The 18,854-nt window shown below is 36.5% G+C and overlaps 3 pseudogenes; all 3 read right to left on the reverse strand.

Moving 5' to 3' along the window:
- Nucleotides 1-472: 472 nt before the first annotated feature.
- LOC149207540 (villin-4 pseudogene) lies at nucleotides 473-2,092 on the reverse strand (annotated as a pseudogene).
- A 127-nt stretch (nucleotides 2,093-2,219) lies between these two features.
- Nucleotides 2,220-3,794, reverse strand: LOC149207541 (villin-4 pseudogene; annotated as a pseudogene).
- Nucleotides 3,795-5,172: 1,378 nt separating this feature from the next.
- Nucleotides 5,173-18,392, reverse strand: LOC149207542 (villin-4-like; annotated as a pseudogene).
- Between the last annotated feature and the right edge of the window lie 462 nt (nucleotides 18,393-18,854).

Consider the following 18,854-nt stretch of genomic DNA (forward strand, 5'->3'; position numbering starts at 1 on the left):
TGCATTACATGCTATGATCAATTCAAGTCAAAATATGAGCTACAAAATTTATGGTAGCATATTAGTAGATGAAAAACGTCAATGTCTTTCCAACTTTTGAAAATAACAATCTGACATATAAGGTTATGGGTTATGTTTTCTACTATGGTGTTTGCTACAATTGTAATGAAACAAAATTGTTTTAATGATGTGACATACGTAAAAAAAAAAATGATAAATAGTCCTCATAAGACTTCAATTCATTCTCGCAACAAGAGTATAAGTAATTGAAGTTAATTTCCTTGTTTATAGAGGAATGGTTTCAAACAAGTACATAATTTAAAAAGCAAATAGATCAAATATAACAACTTAAAAAAAAAGGCCTTGGCAAAAAAGATGTAGGAGGAATTTTGAGAAAAGACCCAACCAGTTAAATAATATATAAAAGGAAAATATTATCTTAAACTTGCACAACATTTTAGAAAAAAGAACCCTAAAGACCAAACAAGCAATGAAACAAATATTTTTTCCCGTTGAAACCATGTAACTCTACTATACTTGTAGATTTAGTGAGCCTCAAATGAAGAGGTTTTCCTAGCTTATGTTGGTTCCAATTGATCGAATCACGCACCATTAAAAGCAACAAAATATTGAAGTAAGATATATAGCTCAGATAAAAAAAAGCACATATCATGAGAAATTTTTTCAAATCTCTCGTAAATGCATCATCGTGTATAACAACAAACCTCTTATATCCAGAGCTAAGTCCACCCTTAAGGACAATGAAGCTTTGCAAAATAGAAAAAAATTGGATGGGCTCATTGCCCTCAAAGATCTTAGCCTGAACTGGTTGTGCTTTCAATGACTTGGCCATTTTACTCATTAGTGATAGGCCACTAGTTCTTTCTTCTAAAACACTCCCTTTATAAATCCAACTGCAAAGCAGGTATTCTTCCTTTTCCTCTCCAAGATAAGTGTATCACATAATATAGCAATAACCACTGTAAAATTTGCATTGTTCACTCGATGGCATAAGAAATTTGTTTTTACCATTTACTCGTCAAACCTAAAGATTACCAATATAACCAATAAATGGTTGATTCTCCTCTTTTACTAGAGTTGCTTTGAGAAGGCCCTTAATATTAAATCCTTGTTGTTTCAACAAGGTTGCTACTTTGCCTCTTCCATTTTCAAATATAGTTGTATGTGTACTTCGAGGCCATTCATCAAAATTTGATTTAAACATGACAATTTCAAATCCTTCCATAATACGAGTTACATGAGCTTGCTTCAACTTTCCTTTACTGGCAATAAACTCTTCTGCAGCTTAGCTTGCTGCTTTTCTATCCTCAAGCGATGTGTTCCTACCCATCCAAATAAATATCTCAATTCCACTGTCTAACATGAAGCTCTTGTTTGTGTTCAGCATTTCTCTTGTCAATGAATTTCCTTCAATGGGTTTTGCATGACCTTGTTGTATGTAGAATAGCTTTGCTGGAAGAGCTTCACATTGTGATTCATCGTCATTGTTGGACTTCTTGGCAGGAGGAGCAAAGCCACCAAAAAATTTCCAAAACTCCCCTGTCTTGGGATCAATTACAAATTTTACATCCTCAACCATAGCCACTTCACACTTCCCATCATGATAATTATCTTTGATATATTAAACAACCTCTAAAACTTTAGCCTTCTCTTGAGAGGATGAGTTGGATCCATTAAACTAAAATCCTTTGGATTTTGTATCAAGAATAAAAATGTCATCGTGGTTTAAAGATGACCAAGAATAAGGCACCTCTGCCACATGCACAACATGTGTTCCCTTGCATGCAAATAAGTAAACTAAATATGTTTTCTTCTTGACATGCTTGAATCCTGAAGCAACACCACCTTCTTCCGAAATGATGCAAGGCTTAAAATATGATAGAAACTTATATGTTTCATGTCATTGACTCTCTCTATGATGCATTGCACATCCTTCAAGAGTTGCATCCGATTCAATAGTCTTGATGGCTATTGCACCAACTTTATCCTTACTTGTATCTTTGTCAAGCCAATAATGGATATCATAGTGGAAAACACCACTTTTTAAAGTTGTTGTCTTTCGCAGCTCCATACACTTGTTCTACAGTGGAACCTATGCTCTAATTTGTTTTCTGGAACTATCTGATATTTTTTCTCGTTGAAGCCATGTAACTCTGTTATACTTGTAGATTTAGTGAGCCTCAAATGAAGAGGTTTTCCTAGCTTATGCTGGTTCCAATTGATCAAATCACGCATCATTAAAAGCAACAAAATATTTAAGTGACAGATACAGTTGAGAAAAATATATATATAATATTAATAATAATAATAATAAATAAATAAAAATAAAATAAATGAAAAATGCACATATCATAAGAATTTTTTTCAAATCTCTCGTAAATGCATCATTGCGTACAACAACAAACCTCTTATATCTAGAGCTAAGTCCATCCTTAAGGAAAATGAAGCTTTGCAAAATAGCAATAAAATTGGATGGGCTCATTGCTCTCAAATATCTTAAGCTTGAACTGGTTGTGCTTTCAATGACTCGGCCATTTTACTCATTAGTGATAGGCCAGTAGTTCTTTCTTTTGAAACAATCCGTTTTTAAATCCAAGTGCAAAGCAGGTATTCTTCATTTTCCTCTTTAGGATAAGTGTATCGCATAATATAGCAATCACCACTGTAAATTTGCATTGTTCAATCGATGGAATAGGCAATTTGTTTTTACCATCTACTCATCAAACCTGAAGATTGCTGGTACAATCAATAAATGGTTGATTTTCCTCTTTTACTGGAGTTGCTTTGAGAAGGCCATTAACATTAAATCCTTGTCATTTCAGCAAGGTTGCTACTTTGCCTCTTCCATTTTCAGATATAGTTGTATCTGTACTTTGAGGCCATGCATCAAAATTTGATTTAAACATGACAATTTCAAATCCTTCCATAATACGAGTTACATGAACTTGCTTCAACTTTCCTTTACTGGCAATCAACTCTTCTACAACTTAGCTTGTTGCTTTTCTATCCTCAAGCGATGTGTTGCTACCCATCCAAATAAATATCTCAATTCCATAATCTAACATGAAGCTCTTGTTTGTGTTCAACATTTCTCTTGTCAATGAATTTCCTTCAATGGGTTTTGCATGACCTTTTTGTATGCATAATAGCTTTGTTGGAAGAGCTTCAAGTTGTGATTCATCATCATTGTTGGACTTCTTGGCAAAGGAGCAAAGCCACCAAAAAAACTCCAAAAACTCCCTTGTCTCGGGATCAATGAAAAAATTACCATCCTCAATTTTAGCCACTTCACACTTCCCATCCTGGTAATTATCTCTTATATATTAAAAAACCTCTAAAACTTTAGCCTTCTCTTGAGAGGATGAGTTGGATCCATTGAACTAGAATTCTTTGGATTTTGTATCAAGAATAAAAATGCCATGGTGATTTAAAGATGACCAAGAATAAGGTACCTCTCTCACATGCACAACATGTGTTCCCTTACATGCATATAAGTAAACTGAATATGTTTTCTTCTCGACATGTTTGAATCCTAAAGCAACACCACCTTATTCCGGTATGATGCAAGGCTTAAAATATGATAGAAACTTATATGTTTCGTGTCATTGACTCTCTCTATGTTGCACTGCACGTCCTTCAAGATTTGCATCCAATTCAATAGCCTTGATGGCTATTGCACTAGCTTCATCATTACTTGTATCTTTCTCAAGCCAATAATGGATATCATAGCGAAAAACACCATGTTTTAAATTTGTTGTCTTTCTCACCTCCATACACTTGTTCTGTAGTGGAACCTATGCTCTAATTTGTTTTTTGGAACTGTCTGATATTTTTTCTTGTTGAAACCATGTAACTCTACTATACTTGTAGATTTAGTGAGCCTCAAATGAAGAGGTTTTCCTAGCTTATGCTCATTCCAATTGATCAAATCACGCACGATTAAAAGCAACAAAATATTGAAGTAACAGATAGCTTAGAGAAAAAAAAATGCACATATCATAATAATTTTTTTCAAATCTCTCGTAAATGCATCATCGTGTACAACAAAAAACCTCTTATATCCAAAGCTATGTCCACCCTTAAGGACAATGAAGCTTTGCAAAATAGAAAAAAAATTGCATGGGCTCATTGCCCTCAAAGATCTTAGCCTGAACTGGTTGTGCTTTCAATGACTCAACCATTTTACTCATTAGTGATAGGCAGTAGTTCTTTCTTATGAAACACTCCATTTTCAAATCCAAGTGCAAAGCAAGTATTCTTCCTTTTCCTCTCTAGGATAAGTGTATTGTATAATATAATAGTCACCACTGTAAAATTTTCATTGTTCACTTGATGGCATAGGAAATTTGTTTTTACCATTTACTCGTCAAACCTGAAGATTGCAAGTACAATCAATAAATGGTCTCTTTTACTGGAGTTTCTTTGAGAAGGCCATTAACAATAAATCCTTGTCGATTTAGCAAGGTTGCTACTTTTCCTCTTCCATTTCCAGATATAGTTATATTTGTGCTTTGAGGCCATGCATCAAAATTTGATTTAAACATGACAGTTTCAAATCCTTCCATAATACGAGTTACATGAGCTTGCTTCAACTTTCCTTTACTGGCAATCAACTCTTCTACAACTTAGCTTGCTGCTTTTATATCCTCAAGCGATGTGTTCCTACCCATCCAAATAAATATCTCAATTCCACAATCTAACATGAAGCTCTTGTTTGTGTTCAACATTTCTCTTGTCAGTGAATTTCCTTCAATGGGTTTTGCATGACCGTCCTTCAAGAGTTGCGTCAAATTTAATAGTCTTGATGGCTATTGCACCATTTTCATCCTTACTTGTATATTTTTCAAGCCAATAATGGATATCATGGTGAAAAAGAAGTTGATGTCTTTCACAACTCCATACACTTGTTCTGCAGTGGAACATATGCTCTAATTTGTTTTTTGGAACTGTCTAATATTCTCTTGGCCTCATTCTGAGGATCAAGCCTAATACTACCTGTTGCTTTGATCCAATCATAAATAGCACCTTGAAGGGCTGACATTTTACATTTCAATACCACTGATACCTTTTGTGGTAGTGACCCCTCTACATCTTCAACCCGACGACACAACATAAAAGGTTCCAATATCTGGTGCAATTGGTGAATTATAATCACTTTCTTCTCAGTTTCAAGCCAATCGTCTTCAAGGGACTGAGAAGACGACCCATCCCTTTGAAAGGTCTTTGAGAACCAGTCATGAAAAACTTTGTGATTGTCAAATACCTCAAGTAGAAGAGGCCATGGTTCCTGCAAATCATCCGCAGATTGTTCATGACATCCATGTCTAGAGAATTTGACAGTCACTTTGATTTGCCTTTGTTTCTTTTCCTGTATTTTGTAAATTAAACTTTGTTGAAGAGCTAAAATATGTTTTGGGGCTTGGTGTTGAAGAATGTTGAGACGTTCACGTTGTTATAAGAATTTCCCTCGTACAATCCAACAGACCATCATCAAATAACTCAAAGTCAATCCACAGATTACAATCAAGTACACTCGTGCTCTGACAGTGGATAATCAGTTCAAAAATTCACATAACTACATTAGTTCATGCAAGGGTATAATCTAGATCGATTCCTATATTCAATGCTCCTAGGGCTTACGACATCATTTACAATTTTCAAGAGAAAGACTAGCCTGCGTTTTCAAGAAAAGATTCACACAATATTCAAGCCCCGACAACTCCAGTAGCTCTACTGTTACGAAACCTGGAAGTTTCAAAATATGTGATTTACACTTACGTTGTCCAAGTCAACGAGGCACTGAGAACATCAAAACACTGCACAACTCCAACAACTCAACTATTGCTTGGGATCTCTCGCATGAGGAGGTTTTCCAGAATGAGTGTCCGAGTCTTAGCTTCGGGGATTCTCATAAGGGAACACCAGGTGGAGGTTCCAAAACACCAATACATATGGTAAGTTGTTGAGACCCTCTCCTCCCATACTACTAGTAGGCCATTATTTAGCACCTTGATCCTAGTTAACTAATACAAATTAGTTCAGTTGAGTTAGTCCATCCATCTCCAAAGCCACATCCTGAACTCCAACTTCTGTTTTTTTCACCAGGTCTGTGGTCCAGGTCTCATCACCATTCTATCTAATGGAAAGGAGATAATGGAAAATATCCAAATATCTGCCTATGCAAACTATCAAGAGAATTTTCAGTCAGATAATAGAATTCATGCTAATCTTTTTCAACCAAATGAAATATTTTTTTTTTAATTAGCTGTTATTGTTGAGATAATTGTAAAGGGTCAGATTGCATTTAAAAGTTTGGTTCCTCCATTACATTACATTAGAAGCTACACATTCGATAGAGGGTTTTATAGTCAAATTACCAGGCAATGATATAAAAACAAAATGATCCAAAAATTAGCAGAATGGTTTCGAAACGATCCTCCAAGACAACCTAAAATTAGTATCAGAAACACATTTGCATTTCAGGCCGTAAAAAACGTGAACATCAAGAAAACAAATATCATAACTAGCTATTCAATTTTCTACAACACTCTTAATTATGCTTCAACATTCTATGAGAGAAAAAATATCTCATAATAAATTCATCAAACGATTATAAATAGTAGTTGAAATCAAGATGCAGATAATACTTCAAATATTGTTTCTCTTGTTCAAATGCTTGAAAATGAAGTCAAAACAATAATACTTAATGCTTCACCAAAATCCAAACCTGAGGGCCCGAGCCGTTTTTCGGGGACCTAGCTTATGCTGGTTCCAATTGATCGAATAACGCACCATTAAAAGCAACAAAATATTGAAGTAACAGATATAACTGAGATTAAAAATAATAATAATAATAAAATAAAAATAAATAAAAATAAATTAAAAATAAAAATAAAAATAAAAAATAAAATGAAATAATAAATCATAAATAAATAAATAAACAAACAAAAAAGAAAACAAAAAATTAAAAATTAAAAAAAAAAATGCACATATCATAAATGCATCATCGTGTGCAACAACAAACCTCTTATATCCAAAGCTAAGTCCACCCTTAAGGACAATGAAGCTTTGCAAAATAACAAAAAATTGGATGGGCTCATTGCCCTCAAAGATCTTAAGCCTGAACCGGTTGTGCTTTCAATGGCTCAGCCATTTTACTCATTAGTGATAGGCCAGTCGTTCTTTCTTCTGAAACACTCCCTTTTTCAATACAATTGCAAAGCAGGTATTCTTCCTTTTCCTCTCCAGGATAAGTGTATCGCATAATATAGCAATCACCACTGTAAAAGTTGCATTGTTCACTCGATGGAATAGGCAATTTGTTTTTACCATTTGCTCGTCAAACCTGAAGATTACCTGTACAATCAATAAATGGTTGATTTTCCTCTTTTACTGGCGCTGCTTTGGGAAGGCCCTTAACATTAAATCCTTGTCGTTTCAACAAGGTTGCTACTTTGCCTCTTCCATTTTCAGATATAGTTGTATATGTACTTTGTGGCCATGCATCAAAATTTGATTTAAACATGAGAGTTTCAAATCCTTCCATAATACGAATTACATGAGCTTGCTTCAACTTTCCTTTACTAGCAATCAACTCTTCTGCAACTTAGCTTTCTACTTTTCTATCCTCAAGCGACATGTTCCTACCCATCCAAATAAATATCTCAATTCCATAATTTAACATGAAGCTCTTGTTTGTGTTCATCATTTCTCTTGTCAATGAATTTCCTTCAATTGGTTTTGCATGACCTTGTTGTGCGCAGAATAACTTTTTGGGAAGAGCTTAAGGTTGTAATTCATCATCATTGTTGGACTTCTTGGCAAGAGGAGCAAAGCCACCAAAACAACTCCAAAACTCCCTTGTCTCGGGATCAACTACAAATTTGCCATTCTTAATTGTAGCCACTTCAAACTTCCCATCATGATAATTATCTCTGATATATTGAACAAACTCTAAAACTTTAGCCTTCTCTTGAGAGGATGAGTTGGATCCATTAGACTGAAATCATTTGGATTTTGTATCAAGAATAAAAATGTCATCATGATTTAAAGATGACCAAGAATAAGGCACCTATGTCATATGCACAACATGTGTTCCCTTACATGCAAATAAGTAAACTGAATATTTTTCTTCTCGACGTGTTTGAATCGTGAAGCAACACCACCTTCTTTCGGTATGATGAAAGGCTTAAAATATGATAGAAACTTATATCTTTCATGTCATTGACTCTCTCTATGTTGCATTGCATGCCCTTCAAGAGTTGCATCCAATTCAATAGTCTTGATGGCTATTGCACCAGCTTCATCCTTACTTCTATATTTGTCAAGCTAATAATGGATATCATAGCGAAAAACACCACTTTTTAAAAGTTGTTGTCTTTCGCAGCTCCATACACCTGTTCTGTAGTGGAACCTATGCTCTAATTTGTTTCTTTGGAATTGGCTGATATTCTCTTAGCCTCATTATGAGGATCAAGCCTAATACTACATGTTTCTTTGATCCAATCATAAATAACACCTTGAAGGGATGACATTCATTTTACATTTCAATACCACTGATACCTTTTGTGGTAGTGACCCCTCTACATCTTCAACCTGATGACGCAGCATAAAAGGTTCCAATATCTGGTGCAATTGGTTAATTATAATAATTATTTTCTCAATTTCAAGCCAATCAACTTCGATGGATTGAGAAGACGACCCATCTTTTTAAAGGTCTTTGAGAACCATTCATGAAAAACTTTGCGATTGGTAAATATCTCAAGTAGAAGAGACCATGGTTCTTGCAAATCATCCGCAGATTGTTCATGACAACAATGTCTAGATAATTTGACAGTCATTTTGATTTGCCTTTGTTTCTTTTCTTGTATTTTGTAAATTAAACTTCGTTGAAGAGCTAAAAGATGTTTTGGGGCTTGGTGTTGAAGAACATTGAGCAGTTCACATTGCTATAAGAATTCCCACTGTATAATTCAACAGACCATCATCAAATAACTCGAAGTCAATCCACAGATTACAATCGAGTACACTCGTGCTCCGACAGTGGATAATCAGTTCAACAGTTCACATAACTACAGTATTTCATGTGACATTACAAATTCCAACAAAGGATAGAATTTAGACCAATTTCTATATTCAATGCTCCTAGGGCTTACAACATCATTTACAATTTTCAAGAGAAAGATTGACCTGCGTTTTCAGGAAAAGGTTCATACAATATTCAAGGCCCAACAACTCTAGTAGTTCGACTGTTACGGAACCCGGAAGTTTCAAAATCTGGGAGTTACACTTACGTTGTCCAAGTCAACAAGGCATTGTGAACATCAAAACACTGCACAACTCCAGTAGCTCAACTATTGCTTGGGATATCCCACATTAGGAGGTTATCCACAATAAGTTTACAGGCCTAAGCTTTGACGCTTCTCATAAGGGAACACCAGGAGGAGGTTCCAAAACAAAAATACTTATGGTAAGTTGCCAAGATCCCCTCCTCCCATACTGCTAGTAGGCCATTGTTTAGCACCTTGATCCTAGTTAACTAATAAAAATTAGTTCGGTTGGGTTAGTCCATCGATCTCTAAAGCCCCATCCTGAACTCCATCTTCTGTTGTTTTCACCAGGTCTATTGTCCAGATCTCATGACCATTCTATCTAATGGAAAGGGAATAATGAGAAATATCCAAATATTTGCCTATGAAAACTATCAACCCAACGGTTGATATAACCCTGCATAAATCGGAATAACCTTGCATAAAATGGTATAAATTATAAGTTAGGGTTTGCATGACAGAACGCGGGTTAACACAAAAGCCCTCAAATTTTCTTAAAGACTTTGAAAATACCAATATCCTTGCTCTTCAATTGACGATGAAGCTCCCTTGGTCCACCTGAAGCCCTCCTCGTGAAGAGCCTTGAAGCATTCAACGGTCTTGTAATGAAGCTCATAGGCAATTAGAATCTTGTTTCGGCCATCAACTAGTTGGTTCATAGTTTTACAGAGGGAATTCATTGTTTCGACATCGTAGCGCAAATCAAACATCAAAACGAAGTCCAATGGCGCGCAATGATCCCACATCAAGGCCTTCACCACATTGTTTAGCCAACTTCATCGCTATTTATTGCGGCACATCTTTGTCATCGCTCTGTAGGGGTCCAATGGCTGTTAATGTCAAAAGATGAGGCCCGTTGGGCCTGAATCAAAGCCGACCATTTCAAGTCATGCTTGAAATTCAAGTCTAGTATATAACATGGACGCTATCGTGTTTTTCAAAAGCTTCAAGAATGCCTTGGTTTATGGTAAAATGAGTGATTGAATCTAGGGAAAAATTGTAATTGGATAATAATGTGGCAAAGACAATCGCTCCAAACGAGGGCAGTGCAGTTGAGATAGGTGAGCCAAGAGGCACAACCAAGAGGGTCGATGAGGGTAGGGTTTGTCTCCACAAATGCTTTTCTTCTATCCCACCAAAACTCATCCAATGGGGGAATTGACTAATTGGAAATGCGGCAACTATCATATTCTAACTAACCCATCCGACGTTGCATAACATTCCAATCGTGTAACACAATATCGACTGTACCAAATGGTACAGAGTGGCAGTTGGGGGAGTTCTTTCTAGAGGGAAAAACGTTACAACATAAATATAATTATCAATATTAAAAGTGAAAAAATATTTTTTTATTTAATATTAATAAAAAGTATAATTTTATTAAAAAATTAAAAATTTCAAAATATGTCAATTGAATTTAACTTAGATGGTTGGGTGGAATTAATTATTTATATTTTAATATTGAGAATTTTAATAAATTATTTCAAATTTTTAACTAAGATAAAAATATTTTAATAAAAAAAACAACTATATTACATAATAATAACTAAAAGGTAAAGGAAACATAAATCAAGAGTATATATTCAAATTTTGGAAGTCAATAGTAGTTCTTCTATTTTGGGAAACTAGGTATAGGGCTTTTTGTAGGGAACTAACTTTTATTGTAGAGGTTTCGACCTAGGATAGAGTCGAGCATATCTGTAATCCTCACACTATCTCTGGAGGTTGTTACTTGGGGTTATCCTGTCTAGAGTGGCGATGGCGTCATGCGAACATCCAAATGGACATTATTCTCATTGATTATTCCTCCAACACTTGCGAGTTTTTCCAAGTGTAGGAAAATATACTTAGGGATATACTAATCATAGTTGAAGTAGGTCCAAAGGAGGAGTCTTTGGAGCATGATGATAGGCAGGTGGTAAGAGTGTTGGTTTCCTTGCCCCAACTTCGAGTAAATGTCACAAGTCTTACGGGTGATATGATAGAGACTTTCGACCCACACTCACAAGCTTAGATAGGGACCTGAAGCTCGAAGTAGGGGCAAAGGATTTGGTGGAGGAACACACATGTTTCTCCCATAGAGAGGTTTTTCTAGTCACTTTGGCATTCTCTGAGGATGGTTTTTTATCACAGTTAGTGGTGGATACAAGAACAGATTAAATTTTTATTTTGGAAGTAGGTTGTAGAGTTATTTCTTGAAGGGGTTGGAGGCATCTCAGAGGGTGGAGGGTTTAGCTGGTAGTAGGGTTTTTGTTGCTCTATTACTCCCTAAGAATCTCCATGACCTAAAGGGTTTCTCCTTTGGGAGCATCTTTTTGGGTTTTTTGAGGTAGAAACCCCATTTGAATGGTTTAGTTGATCCTCCTATTTATTGTGTAGGAGAATCTATATAGGGTTAGGATTCACAACTGAAAGTAATGGACAACACCCAAGGGGAATTGGCGAACTGGAAAGGGTGAAAATTTTCAGGATCCAAGAGGAAAAAGGGACAGTGCAACAGGATAAAAAGTGGGGACCCTAAACTAGTTATGGGAGAAGACATTCAACTTCTTAAGGTCCTTCGTATGGTCGAATTGGTGGTGGTAGGTCAAGCAAGAGGTTGGAATTTTTTATTAAAACCCTATGAGAATGGGTTGATGGAGAGGGGGGACAATGGTTTGTAGTCTAGCCATCGATGGTGACCTTCGCACAAAGATGTTTTATGTTTTCGTTGAGGATAGCTGATGAGGATACATGGGTTTTGGAGTGAAACTAGAGCATCAATTCAACATCAGTTCTTTTGAAAAATCAACACCCCTATTTGATGCCAGTAGAGAGAGGGTCGTTATGGCTCTAGTTTGGGTGTGGTTTCCTAGCCTACCTATACAGTACTGGTCGATGGAGACTTTTTGTGTTATAGGGAACAAATTGGGAGAGTTTTTGGATGTTGATATTTCTTTCATCTCTACAAGCCTTATGTCATTAGATCACATTCTTGTAAAGTCCCTCGTGAGGTTTTATATGCTTAATTATAGCTAGGTAATCTTAGAATGATGCACTGATAAATTATGGGTTATGAAGGGATCCCCTTCATATGCAGGTATTTCCATAAACATGGGCACAATATTCGATATTGTGCACTATCTTTCAAGGTCATAAAGGATCACAAGACCAAAGGGAAGGTAAGAAAATGGACCTGCCCATACAAGAGAAGAAGGATCATCATGAGAAGTCACAACATTTGATGGAAATACCTTTGGAATATCCCATAGCCCCTCAACGTCCATAAGGGGAAGTGGAAGTTGAAAGTCAACCACTTATAGAGAAGGAAGTTGAGCCATAGACCTTGGTTAAGATCATAGCTCTGCCTCCATGTCCTTCTGACACTCAGGTTACTTCCTCATCCCTTCACTCTATTGCTTTCTTGATTGATTCTTTATCTAGTTTGGATATGGGTGTGACATCTTCCTCCCAACATGAGCCTCAACGAGAGACCTTTCCTTCCCTACAATCTTTGGCTTAGGAATAATGTCCATGCCCCTCAGCTCCCCTTCATATCCATTCCCCACGGATCTCCTTGTCTAATGGACAAGATGAGTTAGTGGAATCCCTCTCCCATTATAATCTCAAAGCATGGATATATAAAGGGACTTCCTCTCATTGTTATGGGAGCCTGAACACCTCTATTTTGATCCTTTTAGGTGGGATAAATCAGGGTGAAAATCCCACTTGTCAAAAACACAGAAAAAGGCCAGACTTAATGTAGCTGCTAGCAAACAATTATCCATAAATGGGGTGCTTATAAAAACAAGGACCCTGAGAGGAGTTTCTCATGATCATATAATCTTTCAATTGTAGAGGTTTGGCAAGCCCATTTAAAAAATTGGCCTTGTGAAGTTTACTAAACTCATGCAGCCCGAATGTGTTACTCCTTCAAGAAGTGTTGGTAGAAGGGGAAAGGGTATCACTATCACTAGAAGCCTTACTCTCAGGTTAGAATTCCATATGTTTGGATGCTCGAGGTAGATCGGGTAGGTTGGTTTTTAGCTAGATTGTGAAGTTTCTTAGTTCATGGGGTATAGAATCCTCCCTCGAGGTAGAAGTATTCTCAGTCGAGTTGATCCTAGAATTGGTAATTCTGAATGTATATGGCCCTTTCGAAGATAAAGTGCATTTTTGGGATTTATTGATGAAAAAATATTTTATCTCCTCAGAAAACCTCATAATATGGGGGGAACTCAATTTCTCCATTGGAGTCACTAATGTATGGGGGTTGCATGATAGTTTGGACCCTCTCACTACTTTCTTCTCCCATTTGTTAATGGAGCATAAACTTATCAATGTGGAACTGATTAAAAGTAAGCCAATCTAGAGGAACAAGCGAAGTAGGAATGCAAGGATCGCTAAGTGTCTGGATTGTTCTCTCTTAGCAGAAACTTTGATGGAAAGATACCCTTTTTAAGGCAATGGGTAGGAAGTGGGGGACCTAGATATTAAAGGGTGTGGAAGGAAGTTGGCAAGCCCCTTCAAACTCAATACTTCTTGGTTAAAGGATGAGGCTTCTCTCACCCTAGTTCAAGAGAGTTGAGCTCTTCATAACCCACTTTCTAGGGTTTCAAAAACTACCTAGTTCACAAAAAATCTCACAAAGCTCAAGAGAGAAACCCTACAATGGTCAGTGCTTAAAAGTCAAAGGCATGAACTGGAACTAAGGATGGTGGAAGAGGAGTTGAGTATCCTTGGAGAATTAGAGGAAGCGGGTTTTACCATAGAGGACACAAAGGAAAGATTATTGCAACTATAACATAGAAAAAGGAAACTTTTAAAGCAGAAGGAGGCCCTCTAGAGATTAAAAAGCAGAGGTATTTGGTTGGAATGTGGGGCTGAGAACACAAAATTCTTCCATATTTTTCCCAAAGGAATGAAACTATTTAATGCAATATGGACTTTGTCTAATCAGGAGGGGGAAAGGCCTCGAATTTTGAGGAACTATCCACAATGGGGGAAAATCACTTTAGTTGTCGCGTTAAAGCCCCAGATGAAACCTCCATTGTGGAGGTGGTTCAATTAGTGTAACAACCCTTGGTTGATTTTCTATGTATATAAAATAAGACCCAGGTCATGAGACAGGTATTCCACGTTGAATGTTGGGAAAAACATAGTGATGGGGTATCACTTGTGATTAATTAATGGTTATGGGAATTGGCAAAGGCAAAGAGCCATTAATTTGCATTTATTTATGAAAATAAGAGAAAATGGAGATGGAGGGTCACATGTTTGCATGAGGAGATAAATGAAGGAAAATGAAGAAAATAGAGGCCTCAATAATAATGACGTAGGGCTAGGCCTGCAATACCCAGAATCTTTCCTTCATTTGTGCATATAAACATACATCTCATCATCTTCCAAATTTTATACCTCAATGTCCGGCAAACTTGCCCACTACTATCTTCATCCTATGATTTAAAATCAGGACCCAACAATCATTACACAAAGAAAACTTATCATTATTCAAACCAAATCAAACATTCAATGCTTCCACAAGCAATCTTAATACTTCTCATTCACATATGGCTTGATTCAAGAATGCGCCCTTACTTTTCTAATTCGACCAGAATTCAAATGCCAAATAACACAATATGGTCACTCTTCTCTCATTCTATGGCAAATCAATCCATATTCAGTTTTCTCAATAATACATGGTCTTCAGTTCAACATCTGAAATCAAATGTTTGACTTGGTAAAAATATACCTGTCCCCTTTAATACTTTCCAAAATTGATTTATTAAACCCAACACATTTGTGCATTTATTTCTAGCTATGGTAAATTACAATATTCAGGTTTTGTTACACATCGAATGTCAACAACAACTGCCACACTTTAATTTACCTTCACATTTCAGAACGCGCCTTAGATTCTGGATCTCAGCATTCGATTTATGAGATTGATATTATTTCAAAAGACCATTAGTTGTAATAAACCATACTTGGGCTATGCAGCTTTAAACCAATTGCATCAATTATCATATTGAGTATAATTTTTCTTTATGATTCCTTCTCCTAACTGCGCCTTGGAACGCCTTTACAGTCCATTCATGCCTTAGAATTCCGCCAATTCTTCTATCTCGAATTATATACCTTGTGTCTTTAATAGGTTACAGACAAATCTGATTATATCATGGATTCTACAACCCGATTTAACCATAAAACTACTGTGACAAACTCATACTTCCGCAATCCAATTTTACTCACAGATCGACTGAATATGAATGTATACCTTTAAGTTCTTTTGTTGTTGCATAGTACCTCCTCTATCTCTGTTAGGATTGCAGTCGCTCCATTCTGTAAAATGTTAACACATTTATAAGTATCAGCGCATACAACAGTTCGTTTAGATTTTCAAAAATGATTTCACCATTCCGGAAAATGAATTGCCACAGCCGTGGAATAAATCTCCTCTTGATTGATATTCGAACCAATCCTTTCTCTGAGATGATCGATTTTTCTCCGTCCTCTATTCAAATGTTGACTTGGGTTCTGTGCCATCCTATTTTGTTCAACACTGTAAGTCGACCACATCTAAGCCTGCAGCATAGACTTCAATCATAATTTCAATACAACAAACACCCAATTGCTCCAATCGGTTTTTATATGCATCGATTTTTTTCAACAATCAATCCGAATTAATTACTGCAATATCCAACATTCAATGTCATTCAACCAACAACGCCATGCACCCATACAATGACTTGTAACTTCAGGGAAAAGCGCTGTTCTATTTCCATTCTGGTGCTGGCTACAAACTACAGATCGATTTAAAATAGCCATTCAGAAATAAGCTCACACGGTAACAATTGTTATATAAATATCGATCTGTTCATTGCACACTTCCTTTAATCGAGTCTCCCATAGTAGATACTTCAATTCGAGCATATGCATTTAACCAGAATCCACACACAACTTTTCTTGTTATTCTTCACAAAATTGGCATATCACTTTTCACAATTCACATACATAATTGACTCCAAAATCTCACTTCAGAAATCGAATATAAAGTTCCTCAATCCATCAATCAAAATATATAATACGGAGCAATATTTCATATAAACAAAATGAGGCTACTTACAAATTTATCTTTGGCCTGATATCCAACACTCATGGCCCTTTACAAATACTGAAGGCTTACAACCTTGCTGTTCAAGCCTACTCTCAATCTCACAACCTCTCACAATCTCAATGTCTTGTTCTCTCAAAACACCTTCCTATTTATAAAATTTTAAAAAATGGTCTAATTAAATGCTCAATCCCCTTAATATCTCAACAAATCCCTAAATCTCTCAACATCCCTAAAAGATAGATTCTCATCCCTAAAACTTAGAAACTAATTCCAACTTAGGCTCCCTCATTAATTCTAAATAATCTAGAAACTAATTTCTCTCACATTTACAATTTCTCACAAATAATTAATTAATCACTCAAAATAATATTAATATTTACATGAAATTTTAATATTTCTTCAAAACATGAAACCCCCTAGCTTAGGTAAAATACAAGGTGTTTTTCGGAGATGATGCTCCTGCATTAGACTCCCCATGTAAGAAAATTCATGACCACCTGGTCATAAGTCTGGATATTTCCTCCTAGATCCCAAATTTTATTTTGTAATCTTTCTTTGCTTGTCAATTGCTTTACTGTTGTTGTTATCTGTTGTTGTTCTCCAGGTTTCCATATTTTGTGCTGTAGTGCTCCACTTGCTCTGCCTTCCAAGTCTGCTACAGTCTTTCTCTTGTTGTCTTTCCTTTTCTTTCTTATTGCCGTCTTTCTCTGGGATTCTTTCGTCATCAGTTTTCTGATACTTTCAATCTCTCGGTCCAATAAATCTCCCGGCTGTTGATTTCTAGCTGTCTGCTGAGCTAAGATGGCTTGCTCAGTTTGTACTGTCACTCGCTGACTTCTTGTTTCTTTTCTGACTGCCACCCGATCATCCATGCCCTCTTGTCTTCTGGAACAAAAAACTTCTTCTTCCTTCATTTGACTGCTCAACTGAGTCAAATGTTCTACAACAATACCTGCATTCACAAAACACTTGTTAGAACAAAAATCATAAGGCATCAGTGCCTTGTCTTCCTTTGCAAGCATTTCAGTATGTTGTCCTGAAATTTCCATCTCAGTCAGCACATCAGTATGCTGATTCTCTCTACCCAAAGAATCCTCTGAAGAATTCTCAAGACTGTCAACCAGTCTTTATCTCACATCATCTGCTTCCATGATATCTTTCTGCACTTGTTCACTGTAATGAACTCTTTCGTCTGCCATCTCCTTGTCATACTCCGAATTCTTCAACAAATATTCTAGCAATGCAATTTCTCTGTAGCATTGCTGAAGCATATCATCATCACCTGCATTCATACATAAACTTTCAGTTTGCATAGAATGTTCAACAGTATCAGCTGTTACTTCCCTTATCTGCGCTTCAGACTGCTTCTCTTCTTCAGCATCCACAAGAATTTTCTCTTGTACTGTAACAGCAAAAGCATCACTGCTTTCTTTTTCAGAATACTTATCATTTTCTGCTTCCTCTGTCTTTATTCCCTTCTGAGATCTTGCTATCTCAGCATCAATCTGAACAGCCTTCAGATTCAACTCTTCTCTCTCCTGAACAAACTCTAAAGCTTGCCCATCTCCCTGTACTGTACCTGCAAACACACACAATTCATCAGTTTTAAAACCACAAGACTTTTCAGTCTTGACTGCTTCCTCAAGCACTCCCTTCTGAACAAATCAGCATGTGGAATCTTCAAATTCCAACTCTGGCTCAAGAACTCTAAGTTCCTTTTTCAACAAGGCAATCACAATTTTCCTCAACCTCCTCTGCAATTGTCGCCAAATCACTTTCTTTGCCTTCAGTGGAAAGATCCAACCTCTACTCTGATTTTCCTGCTCTTGCAGCCATTCTTCCAGTACCTGCAATTGTACCTTTATTACTGCAATCTCTCTTTCTCTGACTTCATCAGTCATCTCACCTCTGTGGCATCCCTCTGAACCTTTTCTCTGATCCTCCATGATCACTTTCTCCATGAGTTGTTCACTCACTATGAGTTGTACTAGCCTCTACGACAACAATCTCTTCTGCTGCCACTTACCTCACCAAGCCCTCCTCACTCTGTCTTTTGGTAAGTACTGGCTCACTGCCTCTGAAACCTCTTTGAGCACTCTCCTCTGCTCACTATCTAGGCTGTCTCTTCAACTCACCTTCTTCTTCAGGACACTGCAATTGTCCTCCTTATCCAGCCTTTAGCTGAATGTTGGGTTCAATGCCATCTTCTCTGCAACCATAAACTGCATTTACAAATTTCAAATCAAAAAAATCATCTCACCTCTTAAGATCTTGCATGATCTTTTCCTCCCTGCAATCCTGTTCGCTTGTTTAGTTTGCATATCAGATTTAGAAATCTGATCTTCCTTTCAGTCATTCAACAAAATACATTTCAATTCAACAAAACCTTCTTGTCATTATTCAGAAAA

Source organism: Pinus tabuliformis, chromosome 1_2, assembly GCF_031772625.1.
Source record: "Pinus tabuliformis cultivar Carrire ecotype Pingquan chromosome 1_2, CPIR1, whole genome shotgun sequence".
Classification (NCBI taxonomy): domain Eukaryota; kingdom Viridiplantae; phylum Streptophyta; class Pinopsida; order Pinales; family Pinaceae; genus Pinus; species Pinus tabuliformis.